At 43.1% G+C, this 14,354-nt stretch overlaps 1 protein-coding gene across 1 annotated transcript in view; it reads right to left on the bottom strand.

Annotated features, from left to right (window-relative positions):
• Positions 1 to 12,081: 12,081 nt before the first annotated feature.
• The window catches only part of LOC126284990 (helix-loop-helix protein delilah-like), a 49,403-nt gene continuing 47,130 nt past the window's right edge, over positions 12,082 to 14,354 (bottom strand). The window contains exon 3 of the mRNA XM_049984284.1: positions 12,082 to 12,522. The gene's annotated coding sequence lies outside the window, so the exon portion shown is untranslated. The remainder of the gene's footprint in view (positions 12,523 to 14,354) is intronic.

Raw genomic sequence — 14,354 nt, 5'->3', positions numbered from 1 at the left:
CAGTTGGAGGTGAGCCGCCGGCAGTGGTGGATGTGGGGAGAGAGATGGCGGAGTTTTGAAATTTGTAAGATTGGATGTCATGAACTGATATATACATTATGAGTTTTGAACACTATTGAGGTAAATACATTGTTTGTTATCTATTAAAATCTTTCATTTGCTAACTGTGCCTATCAGTAGTTAGTGCCTTCCGTAGTTTGAATCTTTTATTTAGCTGGCAGTAGTGGTGCTCGCTGTACTGCAGTAGTTCGAGTAACCAAGATTTTTGTGAGGTAAGTGATTTGTGAGACGTATAGCTTAAAGTTAGTCAGGGCCATTCTTTTGTAGGGATTTTAGAAAGTCAGATCGCGTTGCACTAAATGTTGTGGTTGGCAGGAGAGCCAACCATATTGCTAAAGGAGGCCGAACTGCACGCGTTTTAGCTCACGCATACTGGCGTGAGGTCTAGAACATGGCAAGGGAATTAGAATTGAGAAAAATGGACGTAGCTGGTGGAATACTTAACTTTAATCCATTAATGGAGAACGTCGCTCTTTATGGTACATGATTCACAATATCAATAGTACGGATACTGGCGCCTTGCTAGGTCGTAGCAAATAACGTGGCTGAAGGTTATGCTAACTATCGTCTCGGCAAATGAGAGCGTAGAAGTCAGTGAACCATAGCTAGCAAAGTCGGTTGTACAACTCGGGCGAGTGCTAGGAAGTCTCTCTAGACCTGCCGTGTGGCGGCGCTCGGTGTGCAATCACTGATAGTGGCGACACCCGGGTGCGACGTATACTAACGGACCGCGGCCGATTTAAAGGCTACCACCTAGCAAGTGTGGTGTCTGGCGGTAACACCACACTAAAAATATTGCGTGTCAGTTTAAGCACAGTCATGTATAATTTTTCTAAGGGGACGTTTCACTTCAAATGACAATACTGTCTATGTATCGACGAGTTGATCAGTTGATCGCAGACGAGGCTGTCTGATTTCTTCTCAGTATCCACATTGTGCGACTACGTTAATTTCCAAGTATGATTGGCTATCGAACGCGCGGCCTCTAACGATCGAACATGGGACTCTATGTCGACCGCACATATCTGGCGGCGCGAATTGCGGTAAATTTTTAGTGTGTTGCCATTGGAACATAGTTCATCGTTTTCGGTTCTGAACAGGAATGAGTGAATGCGTTGCAGTTTCGAGTGCGGAAAATTCTCACACAGCGAAGTCCAACTCCTTGGTTATGTTGTGTGGAAACTTGTTTGAAATTTTGTTGCACTTCGGATAACAGACATTGTGTAGAATCCCATATACTCAACTGTTGAAACTCATCAAGAACGGTGCGGGTGCCGATTTTCCTTTGCAGTCGTACTGCGCTCATTGTCACAAAGGAACATCTATGAGAAAGAGCACATGGTGCGATAGTGGCAAGTTTCCATCGAGAAGAGCATCATTTTAGTTTCTTGTTGGATAGGAGACAGTACCTTACAAGCGACAGCTTCTGAAACACAATGGTCCACGAACACTGTGTGCGACTGTTACGGTTACGGTCGATAAGTCGGTGACGCCTTAATCACGAAATAGAGTGTTACAATCTGTGGACAAAATAAGGTTGTCTAGACAGACGAATCTCATGTATGTACTGAGAATCGTCACGTAGAATATGCTGTAATTAGATGAATGAAGACCACTAACTTCACTGGACGATAGTTATTCACGCACTTGCATGTACAACAGCGTGGAGCGAAGTGCCTCCGGCCAGAACACATACATTTTATATACAGCTACAGAACATTCCAGTACAGTGGTGCTTGACATTTGTGGATGCTTCTAGAATGTACTCGAACCGAATATAGAAATTAAAATTGTACAGTCCAGGCCAGTTTTGAACTCACGACTCTCCATTCAACAGTTTAGAGTAATAACCACTACAGCAAGGTGCTACTCACGCGGGAACCTCCCCGTCGCACCCCCATCCGATTCAGTTATAAGTTGGCACAGTGGATAGGCCTTGAAAAACCGAACACAGATAAATCGAGAAAACAGGAAGAAGTTGTGTGGGACTATGAAAAAAATAAGCAAAATATATAAACTGAGTAGTCCATGTGCAAGATAGGCAACATTAAAGAGGGGTAAGTTCAGGAGCGCCGTGGTCCGGTGGTTGGCGTGAGCAGTTGCGGAATGAGAGGTCCTTGTTTCAAGTCTTCCCTTGAAATAAAAGTTTAATTTTTTATGTAATCAACTTCGCTCCAAAATTCCAGGACATGTTCAGATTTGCTTGGACATATGCAGGGTTTGACGGTCTATAGACGGAGAAATTTGAAAACGTTAAAAGCATATGTTTTGACAGAGAACAGGGAAAACTGTGAGACTGTAAAACTGTTGCACTCATTCGTTGCAGTTTATGTGACAAACTCTTATGTTTTCATCACTTTTTTGGGAGTGATTATCACATCCACAAGAAAACGTAAGTCAGGCAAAGTAGAAGAATCTTTTTACCCAGTCGCCAAGTGTACAAGTTAGGTGGGTCGACAACATATTCCCGTCATGTGACGCACATGCCGTCACCAGTGTCGGATAGAATATATCAGACGTGTTTTCCTTTGTTTTGCTTATTTGTTCATAGTTCCACACAACTTCTTCCTGCTTTCTCGATTGATCTGTGTTCAGTTTTTCAAGGCCTATCCACTGTGCCAACTTATAACTAAATCTGAGGGGGGTGCGATGGGGAGGTTTCCTTGTCAGCTGATTGTAAGACAATATACCTCAGACGACGACCGTTGAGGAATGAAGTTGAATGAAGTCGGTGGCATTGAAAGAGAGTCCTGCAGGTGCTTCATATTTAGAGTTATTCAAAACTTCAATCTCTCTGATAAAGACACGAAAATGATAACGACGGTTTTTAGTCAAACAACACCTTAAAGAAATAAGGATCTCAGCATGAATTGGAGTTGAGAATCGTTCTATATAATTTCTGTCGTTGGACGGTTCATCTGTCCACACAAAGCATATCGAGCGCTTGTGGAAATCTCTCAAATCGTCGATAAAGAGATAGGAGTGTACAGGAGATATGGAGGAGCAGTACCTCCTCCAATTCCTATGTTGTTGTTGTTGTTATGGTCTTCAGTCCTGAGACTGGTTTGATGCAGCTCTCCATGCTACTCTATTGTGTGCTAGGTTCTTCATCTCCCAGTACCTACTGCAACCTACATCCTTCTGAATCTGTTTAGTGAATTCATCTCTTGGTCTCCCTCTACAATTTTTACCCCCACACGCTTCCCTCCAATACTAAATTGGTGATCCCTTGATGCCTCAGAACAAGTCCTACCAACAGATCCCTTCCTCTAGTCAAGTTGTGCCACAAACTTCTGTTCTCCCCAATTCTATTCAATACCTCCAAATTAGTAATATGACCTACCCATCCAAACTTCAGCATTCTTCTGTAGCACCACATTTCGAAAGCTTCTGTTCTCTTCCTGTCCAAACTAGTTATCGTCCATGTCTCACTTCCATACATGGCTACACTCCATACAAATACTTTCAGAAACGAATTCCTGACACTTAAATCTATACTCGATGTTAACAAATTTCTATTCTTCAGAATCGCTTTCCTTGCCATTGCCAGTCTACATTTTATATCCTCTCTACTTCGACCATCATCAGTTATTTTACTCCCCAAATAGGAAAACTCCTTTACTACTTTAAGTGTCTCATTTCCTAATCTAATTCCCTCAGCATCATCCGACTTAATTCGACTACATTCCATTATTCTCGTTTTGCTTTTCTTGATGTTCTTCTTAAATCCTCCTTTCAAGACACTGCCCATTCCATTCAACTGCTCTTCCAAGTCCTTTGCTGTCTCTGACAGAATTACAATGCCATCGGCGAACCTCAACGTTTTTATTTCTTCTCCATAGACTTTAATACCTACTCCGAATTTTTCTTTTGTTTCCTTCACTGCTTGCTCTATATACAGATTGAATAACATCGGGGAGAGGCTACAACCCTGTCTCACTCCCTTCCCAACCACTGCTTCCCCTTCATGTCCCTCGACTCTTATAACTGCCATCTGGTTTCTGTACAAATTGTAAATAGCCTTTCGCTCTCTGTATTTTACCCCTGCCACCTTCAGAATTTGAAAGAGAGTATTCCAGTCAACATTGTCAAACGTTTTCTGTAAGTCTACAAATGCTAGAAACGTAGGTTTGCCTTTCCTTAATCTAGCTTCTAAGATAAGTCGTAGGGTCAGTATTGCCTTACGTGTTCCAATATTTCTACGGAATCCTATGTTTCCACTAATTGAGGTTGCATGGAAAAATTGACCATCCTGATACTCTATCGATATTTCTGATTGACGCAGCAAGAGTGTACCGGGGTTATAGGAAAAAATGATTCCTGCCGGTGACTTATACAACAAGAGGAATATTGCGAGAAAAAGATCTGAGTGACGAGGAAAGTTACTACTTTCATTGGTAATTAATTGTAACTTAGTAAACGTTCGTCTTTTGTCGCTGCTCTAGTGAACGCTGTACGGTATTCATAGCTCGCACCACCAGAGTCGTGTGGTCGCGTAGAGTCGCACATCCGATATGTGTCGTTAGATGTCCTTGCATTCGATAGGCAGTCATTTTTGGAAATGGATGGAACGATATGATCGATATTCGACAAACAGACGTGAACACAGTGGCTTTTTTGCCTTGTACGGTGCTTGCTGAAAGGACAGTGAGGGGTGTGCGGAACCAGGTGACAGAGGAGGGTGGTACGCTGTGACGAATTGCCGACTGTCCAGCTTCGTTCGGTGTTGGCTCTAATACTGCAACAAGTGTGTACCAGGGTGCGTCGACGGCTGTAGTGACACACAAACCACTCCGTTTGCTTCCCCTGTGCAGAACGAACAGTAGTCTTATATGGACCCGAAAGTCATCGTTGACGTGCGTAATGGTAGCATGTACAGCTTTATGACAAATCATTTTCTATCTGTTGCTTTAACACAGGACTGAAAACACCACGCAACGAGAGTTTCATGGACAACTTTTGCCTGATATTTCCCATAGCTAGATAAAAATCGGAACAGCGACAAAATTACCAGTGTTCAATGAGTAGGTGATTTATCTTTCATTCTACACTCATGCTCATAAATTAAGGATAATGCTGATACAGGGTGAAACAATGCTTTGGTGGAAGGTTTGCTGGTTTAAATCACCTCGGGGTATGACCATGCGGTGCATTTGAGCTGCGGTCGTCGTACGGTGGCGCTGGCAGCATTCCGCAGGTGTGTCGGTGCAGATTAGAGGACGGCAGTGCGAAAATAGACGTTTTCAGACGTCCTAACGGTGATTGTTTTTTGAAAAAGGCTGAAAGAATACATGTTCGTAACGTTTTGGGGGTAGAATACTAGGGCGACTGGAGGCTGGTCACACACAGCAGGTCGTAGCACGGGTTCTCCATGTGGTACAAAGTGTGATCACAAGATTATGACAACGATTCAGCAGACAGGAAACGTGTCCAGGCGCTAAAGTACGGGACGTCCACAGTGTACAACACCACAAGAAGACCGATATCTCACCATCAGTGCCCGCAGACGGTCACGAAGCACTGGAGGTAGCCTTGCTCAAGACCATACCACAGCCACAGGAACAGTTGCCTCCAGACACACAATTTACAGACGACTGAACAGACATGGTTTACTCACCCGGAGACCTGCAAGGTGCATTCCACTGACCCGTGGTCACAGGAGGGCCCGTAAAGTCTGGTCTCAAGTACACAGTACATGGTCATTGGAACAGTGGTCCCTGGCTATGTTCACGGACGAGTCCAGGCATAGTCTGAACAGTGATTCTCGCCGGGTTTTCATCTGGCGTGAACCAGGAACCAGATACCAACCCCTTAATGTCCTCGAAAGGGACCTGTATGCAGGTCGTGGTTTGTGGTGTGGGGTGAGATTATGATTGGTGCACGTACGCCCCTGCATGTCTTTGACAGAGGAAGTGCATCAGGTCAGGTGTATCGGGACGTCATTTTGCACCAGTATGTCCGCTTTTTCAGAGTGCAGCAGGTCCAACTTCCTCCTGATGGATGATAACGCACGGCTCCACCGAGCTGCCATCGTGGAGGAGTACCTTGAAACAGAAGATATCAGGCGAATGGGATGTACTCGGTCGACGTATCGCTGCGCGTCTTCAAACCTCTAGGACACTTCAGGAGTTCCGACAGGTACTGGTGGAAGTATGGGAGGCTATACCCCAGCAGCGGCTCGACCACCTGATCTAGAGTATGCCAACCAGTTGTGCGGCCTGTGTACTTGATCATATCCCATATTGATGTTGGAGTACAAGCGCAGGAAACAGTCGTGTTTAGTAGCACATGTGTTTCTGGACGGTGTTCTCAGCTTATCACCAATATCGTGGCCAATACTGTGGACTTATAGATATGTGCCGTGTGTGTTCCCTATGTGCCTATGCTATTAGCGCCAGTTTTGTGTGGTGCTATGTTGTGTGGCACCACATTCTGCAGTTATCCTTAATTTATGAGCATGAGTGTAGTTGCAAACATATTTATGTGAAAAATTTACGTTAAAGTACTTAAATACACAACTAGCTGAATTAACGGATTTTTTTCCACTTAAGTCGGCTACTTCTGCCCTCTCAGAAGCGCTCTTTCTCTAATAACTGGTGACCGATTCCATGCACGACTCCAAGCCTTCCAAGAAAAGTTTATCTTATAGAATAGTAACGATCTTCAATGTTAGGTCGAATTAGATGTAAACTGCCCTCTGTCAACCAAACGATAAAGATTTTCTTGAGCAGCTCGCGAGTGCGTACATTAATTGTTCATTAAATTACCGTACTAACTGTGCGAAAAGGTTTCGCTTAAGGATCTCCGAAGATCTTTCTGTACTTGCTACCATTGTTCATACGAAGCTAATTTTTTATACAGTTTCTCAGCTCTAATATTGAATTCGTACTTATCTCAATAAAACATTACTTCTCGCACAGTCAGTGCGGTAATTTGATGAACAGTTAATTTACACACTCACTAATTGCACAAGAAAACCCCTATCATTTCGTTGGCACACTGCAGTTTAGTTCGACTTGAAACATACAAGTAATACCCGAGTAATACGTTATTCCGACGTAATAAAGGTGAAAACATTGTACTTGACAAAGGTGATGTCTTCACAGCAAAGCGAAAGGTTACTGGGTTGGTCGTGATTGGGTCGTATAAACAATTGGTTCGTTTCGATTTGTCCTCTGCCTGCGTTACATCATTGATGTCTTACTTTATCAGATCACTGTGGCTCGGGCAATAAAAACTCATTCAGTTAACTACACTCAAGCAAGTAACTTACTTACGTTAGGTAATAAATTAATTTATCATGCAAAGCATATATATCGAAGTTGGTGGTATTCTACACTACCGGCCATTAAAATTGCTACACCAAGAAGAAATGCAGATAGTAAACGGGTATTTATTGGACTAATATGTTATACTAGAACTGGCGTGTGATTACATTCTCAGGCAATTTGGGTGCATAGATCCTGAGAAATCAGTACCCAGAACAACCACCTCTGGCTGTAACAACTGCTTTGATACGCCTGGGCATTGAGTCAAACAGAGCTTGGATGGCGTGTACAGGTATAGCAGCCCATGCAGCTTCAACACGATAGCACAGTACATCAAGAGTACCGACTGGCGTATTGCGAAGAGCCAGTTGCTCGGCCACCATTGACCAGACGTTTTCAATTGGTGAGAGATCTGGAGAAAGTGCTGGCCAGGGCAGCAGTCGATCGTTTTCTATATCCAGGAAGATCTGTACAGCATTATCCTTAGGACGTGTAAGATTTCGCAGCGATCGAATGAAGGGTAGAGACAGGGATTGTAATACATCTGAAATGTAACGTCCCTGCCGTCAATACCAACAAGAGGTGACCGAGACGTGTAACCAATGGCACCCCATACCATCACGCCGAGTGATACGCCAGTATGACGATGACGAATACACGCTTCCAATGTGCGATCACGGCGATGTCGCCAGAAACGGATGGGACCATCATGATGCTGTAAACAGAACCTGGATTTATTCGAAAAAATGACGGTTTGCCATTTGTGCACCCAGGTTCGTCGATGAGTACACCATCGCAGGCTCTCCTGTCTGTGATGCAGCGTCAAGGGTAACCGCAGCCACGGTCTCCGAGCTGATAGTCCATGCTGCCGCAAACGTCGTCGAACTGTTCGTGCAGATGGTTGTTGTCTTGCAAACGTCTCCATCTGTTGACTCAAGGGATCGAGACGTGGCTGCACGATCCGTTACAGCCATGCACATAAGATGCCTGTTATCTCGACTGCTAGTGATACGAGACCGTTGGGATTCAGCACGGCGTTTTGTATTACCCTCCTGAACCCATCGATTCCATATTCTGCTAGCAGTCATGGGATCGTGACTAACGCTAGCAGCAATGTCGCAGTAAACCGCAATCGTGACAGGCTACAATCCGATCTTTATCATAGTCGGAAACGTGATGGTAAGCATTTCTCCTCCTTACACGAGGCATCACAATAACGTTTGACCAGGCAACGCCGGTCAACTGCTATTTGTGTATGAGAAATTGGTTGGAAACATTCCTCATGTCAGCACGTTGTAGGTGTCGCCACCGGCGCCAACCTTGTATGAATGCTCTGTAAAGCTAATCATTTGCATATCACAGCATCTTCTTCTTGTCGGTTAAATTTCGCGTCTGTAGCACGTCATCTTCGTGGTGTAGCAATTTTAATGGCCAGTAGTGTAGTTTTCCCGGATTATCCACATTTGTAGTCCCAGAGACAGATTTTCCCCTATGTTACTGTGCTGATATTCACACAGCACACTTTTACACGTAATTAGTCAAATTCAAAGAAAAATTAGGAATAGTTTTAAAAATTTACATACGAGTTCGGTTCAAAAAATTCCAGAACTTTGTGCACAGAATTTTTCTACCTTTTACTTATTGTGCGTGGTCCTCTTTGAAACACTATCCTCCACGATCGATACACCGCTCGCAACGCCGTTTCCACTTCCGGTAGTAGTCTTGGTACATCTCTTGCTGGATCACGCGAAGCACCGTCCGCGAGTTCTCTTTTTGTCTCGTCTATCGTTGCAAATTTTCGTTCTTCCAACGGGGTCTTTGAGTTTGGAAGTAAAAAAGAAAAATAGTCTGCAGTGGCCACGTCTGGACAGTACGGAGAATGAGGAAGCACAGTGATTTCGCCTTTTGTGGAACAGTCACGCACCTACACGAATGAATGTGCGTTATCGTGGTGCAAAAGCCATGAGTTGTCTCGCCACTTTTCAGGACGTTTCCTTCTAACAACTTCTCACAAGCGTCGCAACACGTTCCGCTAGTACCATCGATTAACTGTTTGTCACTGTGGCACGAATTCATGTTGAACCAACCCCTCAAAGTCGAAGAAACCTAGCAGCATGCTTTTGATATTTGACCTGACCTGACGAGCTGTTTTTGGTCTTACAGAACCGTTCTCCAGCCATTGTGAAGACTGAACCTTAGTCTCAACATCATAACGGTAGACTCATGTCTCATCATCAGTTATGTTCTCTTAAGGAACATCTCGTTATTATTTGCGCGATCCCGGTCTAGGGCTGTGGGACTAACTTGGCGGCGACGCGATGCATTCCAAGTTGCTGTGTCAGGATTTCAAGGCTTGATCCAACTGCACGAACAGTTTCATTGACGTTCCCGGCATGCACGTCGTCGATAGACGTCGATGGGTGTCCTGAACGAGGATCAGCTTTAACTTCCGGTTGTCCATTTTAAAACCCTCTGAACCATTCGTAGCACCGAGTACGGCGTAACCACTATCGCCGTAGGCTTCCTGCATCGTTTGGCGTGTCTCTGTAAAGGTTTTCTTGAATTTCGCACAAAATTTAATGCAGATGCGCCCCTCCTCTAACTCTGCCATCTTCAAATTCGCAAAATGTGCTAAACAACATTCTACTCAGTATGGCATTTCGCTCCAACACACTTTTGGAGCAAAATTACAAATGTTCTGGAATTTTTTGAACTGACTTCGTATGAGAGACACTCTGATCGAACGTATTGGCAGCCACTTTCTTTGTCCTGATTTCTAGCAACCACTGGTGATGTCTTCTGACTCGCACACAAATCGAAAGAGATCCCACACGAATACAACCAGATTAGCGCTTTGGATTGCAGCATGTTGAGAGTTCTCACCATATTGCCCTCTCATAGTGTAGCTGTAACCATTTTTGTTGCGTGAGATACATGATCTGTGGCATGAAATGTATAGTTTCATCAACATGTATCTTTGCCGCTATTACAGTTTCACAAAGTGGAGTTTCAATAACGTAATGATAACTTAAATCTATGACTAGCTGCGTAAGTAATTCACATTTAGTGTTTCGTTGATCACTGCATGTAAATGATACTTTTTAGTAGTTTCCATTTTATATGAGGTCTATGATAACTGATTTGGAAAACAAAATACATAATACAGCTATACCTGCTCAGGGAGCTACATGGCATTCTTTCGTGAGTATTGGCCCAAAGTCAGTAATCTTTGTCATGAACTAATTCCTTGTGAACCAGGAAGCAATAATGTCTGCTGATTCATACTAATGAGCAGAATAAATTTTTTCTGAACTGTTCTTCAATAATAAACAGTATGTAAGTGGTCTGAATTGCATTGTAACGCCTTACTGTAACAAAGTTCGTCACAATGGCAAGACCTTCATGTCTTCTATATCACACTATACGTAACCAAACCAAAAGATGTTCGATATAGGCAGTATGTAATTCGATGGCACCCTTTAACGCATGGTCTGTATCCACTATTCATAACTGTGAAACACTTGTGCTTGTGTTGGCCCGCGGTTTCTCGGTATCGCCACGCAAGGGGCTATGAGATACTTGGTTTAATTTTCTGCCACGAACTGTGGATCATGGGCAGCTGCTCCGCCATGGGAGCACACTTAACGACTCTCGCAACCACATCTCCTCCTCTTTCCTTTTTTCTAAAACAAATACCATCCTAAGTATTACAGTAGAGTTTAGAACTCTTACAATCATCTGTATCTCCATTGCTCTGATCCCACCTATCTTTCCCCTTGCCAATATCATCTAAATGTACACTCTCCCAAAATTGTAACGGTGGCTCCTAATTCTTGATACTCATGTAGTTCATTTTCCTTTCGCATCCGGTTACGCACTTCCATTAGAAACTTTAACCTGTTTGACAATTTGCCATGCCGCCCAAAACAGCCACCTACTTATCCTACTCGTCTCATACCAAGCAAACCTCGTTTCTCAAGTATTTTCTGGTCTCGAAAATATGTCGCACCTATATGGATGTATACCTCCAACTCTACAACTACGTGATCGTAGCACTCACACACAGTAAAATTTCAGTCACATCCCACTAGTCGACAATGAAATTCGTCCTGACGAAGACCCACACTACCGCTATAATCAACCATTAATTTCAATAAAGCATCACACTCTCTCATAAGAGTTGGTGACTGTATGCATTTTATGCATCTCCTCTGCACGATGTGATTTTAATAAGTGAGTAAAAGTTTTTGTACTTGTAATACTTTGGCAATTTTCATGGTTACTTAAACCTATAAATGTTTTTTCTTCTGTCTCAGTTATGTTACTAAGTTTTTTGCTAATGAAGGTGTCTTCCTATTCAGTTGTATTTTTGAATCTGATGAAGGTATATTTAGATATACCGAAACCGTGCTCAAGGACTGCAATATATCTTTATTCTCCAACTGTTTGGCTGTTATCATTTACCTTGAAGATTTTCAACTGTTGCTGCTTGAGCCATGTTTAAAATTTTGAAACACTGAAGACCTACGTCCCTGACCTGGTGAAGCTGGTGTGCGGTCAGATGACTCCAAACTATTGTTGAAGCGCCAATACTTGGCTATGGACGTTTTAATGTTTTATGTGTATGCAGCATTTTCTTCCATTACAAGGATTCGATCATAGTATCCCGGGTCACACGGGACAGTTTCTCCATCATCATGTCGACGAGATATCGCCTCTACAAAAATTGAGAATAACATAGAACTCTCATGTGTGAAGTTAAAAATGAAACTCTATAATCTGTATAGCATAACAACAGCATAGGAGTAGGAGTAACATTGCTCTGTACACTGTTTTGAGACGTTTCATAGTTCATAAAATTACTTTTGTATTCAAATATATTTGGTTGAGTCATTTCTACAAGCACTGAGGTGCTCACACAAAATCGGAGAGAGAAGTTCATATATTGTCTCAGAGATAAAGTGTTATCTCTGGGTCTGCCGAGAGCAGTCGTAACATGTCTTAAATTTTTCAGGTCGAACACTTGAAACTCAGGCCGTGGCACCACACACACATTTGCACTCTGTCTTGTATGATGGATGTCTAGCGACAGCACCAACCATTACCCAGTGAAAGCGTCTGTGCTGACGTGTGGAATCAGGTGCCATTCGTCCGAGCTGTCGAAGAACCGCTCATGATTCTTGCAGGCGACACCCTGGAAAAAGATTGCAAACGTCAGTCACTGAGTTTGGTAACAAGGCGATTAATCATGCTAAGAAGGTTAGGTAAACAAACTCTACTGGAAATATTTTGAATGACTCGTAGAGATCATATATAAATTTAACTGAAAATTTTTGCTCCAGCTAGATACCAAGAAAATATCGTATAACCTCTGTGTGCACCTCTGACAGGTAGTTCGTCAATTTACATAGAAACCATCGTTGAGTGCAAAGAGAAGGTGCTTCCGAGAAGGCGTTTAAGTTAATAATTACCTTTTGCTACACTTTATATTATATTGTAGTACATAATTCGCCGGTCCTTTAACGTCTTTAATAATATACTACCGTACAGAGATAGTCGCATGTTAATAACCTGTAGAGCGCAGTTCTGTTGTCAGACATAAAAGGTATGATGAAAGGTTAAGAGCGAAGTGTGTAGCCTTTATTAATATATTTTAGCGTTGCGGCAACTGAGGTGGAAATACTCTGACAGAATACATTAGCCTAGGTAACACATTTGAATCACTAATATTGCAAGATTATAAATTAATGCAAATTTGAAATGCTGGTGCATGGATAATTCCCATGCAATTCCTGGTGCGTAGAAATATGGTACGGGTGCAATCGACGTTGATGAAGCATTCTCAACACCAACCTTTTGGAGAGTCCCGATTCTCACGCAATTTGCCTGCTACTGATGTGCGGATTAGCCGCGACAGCAGCTGAAACACCTACTTGGGCATCATCATTTGTTGCAGGTCGTGGTTGACGTTTCACATGTGGCTGAACACTTCCTGTTTCCTTAAATATCTATCTAGCGGGCCAACCATAGCGCAATGTGGCTTCCCCTTTCAAGCTAGACGAGTTTCGTTCTTTGTAGTTTTTTAGTTTGATGCTCATTTTGTGAGATATTTCGCCCGGTCACTATCAATGGACCACCCTGTATACACACCAATTGACGAACACTTTCAGATGTATGTGGTGGCTTTAAGAGCTATCTACGTGGTAAATTTCTCAAGTTCATCTCTTTGAGTGCTGAAAAACCATGTCTCCTACGCGGGGATGAGAATGTGATGAGAAATATACTGTCATGGCAGTGACTGTGTCGCGGAATCTTCCCGCTTGTGTAGGAATGTGATAGGAGGCTCCCTCTGTTACAAAGACTCTAGTTTTTAAATTCCGATTCAAAGCTATGGAAGTGGATTGCTCGCGTTTGATCCTGATCCTGAATGTTAACGATGCGGAAGAACATTTCAAAAATCGTTTGGGAGTGTATATATTGCGCAGGGCCGTAGTTTTGTTGGAAAATTTGTTACTTATGAAAGGGAGTAACCTACATAACTTCACTGTACTTGAATAGCCCAGACAGTCGTTTGAGACCTATGTTACACACGATTGATTACCAGGTATTTTTTTCTTCGTTGGCGAATTTCATTTCGTAACTAGAGTGGAGTCTACATGCATGTATATGAGACGGGTGAGTCTATTTTCAATGGAACATTTGTTAATAGCGAGAGGAAGTGGTTCAAATGGTTCAAATGGGTGCGACCACTATGGGACTCAACTTCTGAGTTCAACAGTCCCCTAGAACTTAGAACTACTTAAACCTAACTAACCTAAGGACATCACACATACATGCCCGAGGCAGGATTCGAACCTGCGACCGTAGCGGTCGCGCGGTTCCAGACTGTAGCGCTCGGCCACCCCGGCCGGCGTGGGAGGATGTACCACACATAGCATCACTGTACTTAAATATTCCTGAGAGACCTTTGGAGGTTAAGTTACACGCATATCATTCCTCTGGGTCACTGGGTACGTCTTTTGCTTC

Source organism: Schistocerca gregaria, chromosome 1, assembly GCF_023897955.1.
Source record: "Schistocerca gregaria isolate iqSchGreg1 chromosome 1, iqSchGreg1.2, whole genome shotgun sequence".
In the NCBI taxonomy this organism is placed as follows: Eukaryota; Metazoa; Arthropoda; class Insecta; order Orthoptera; family Acrididae; genus Schistocerca; species Schistocerca gregaria.
The sequence above is the reverse complement of the archived record's forward strand: the minus strand, read 5'-3'. Positions and strand labels throughout refer to the sequence as shown.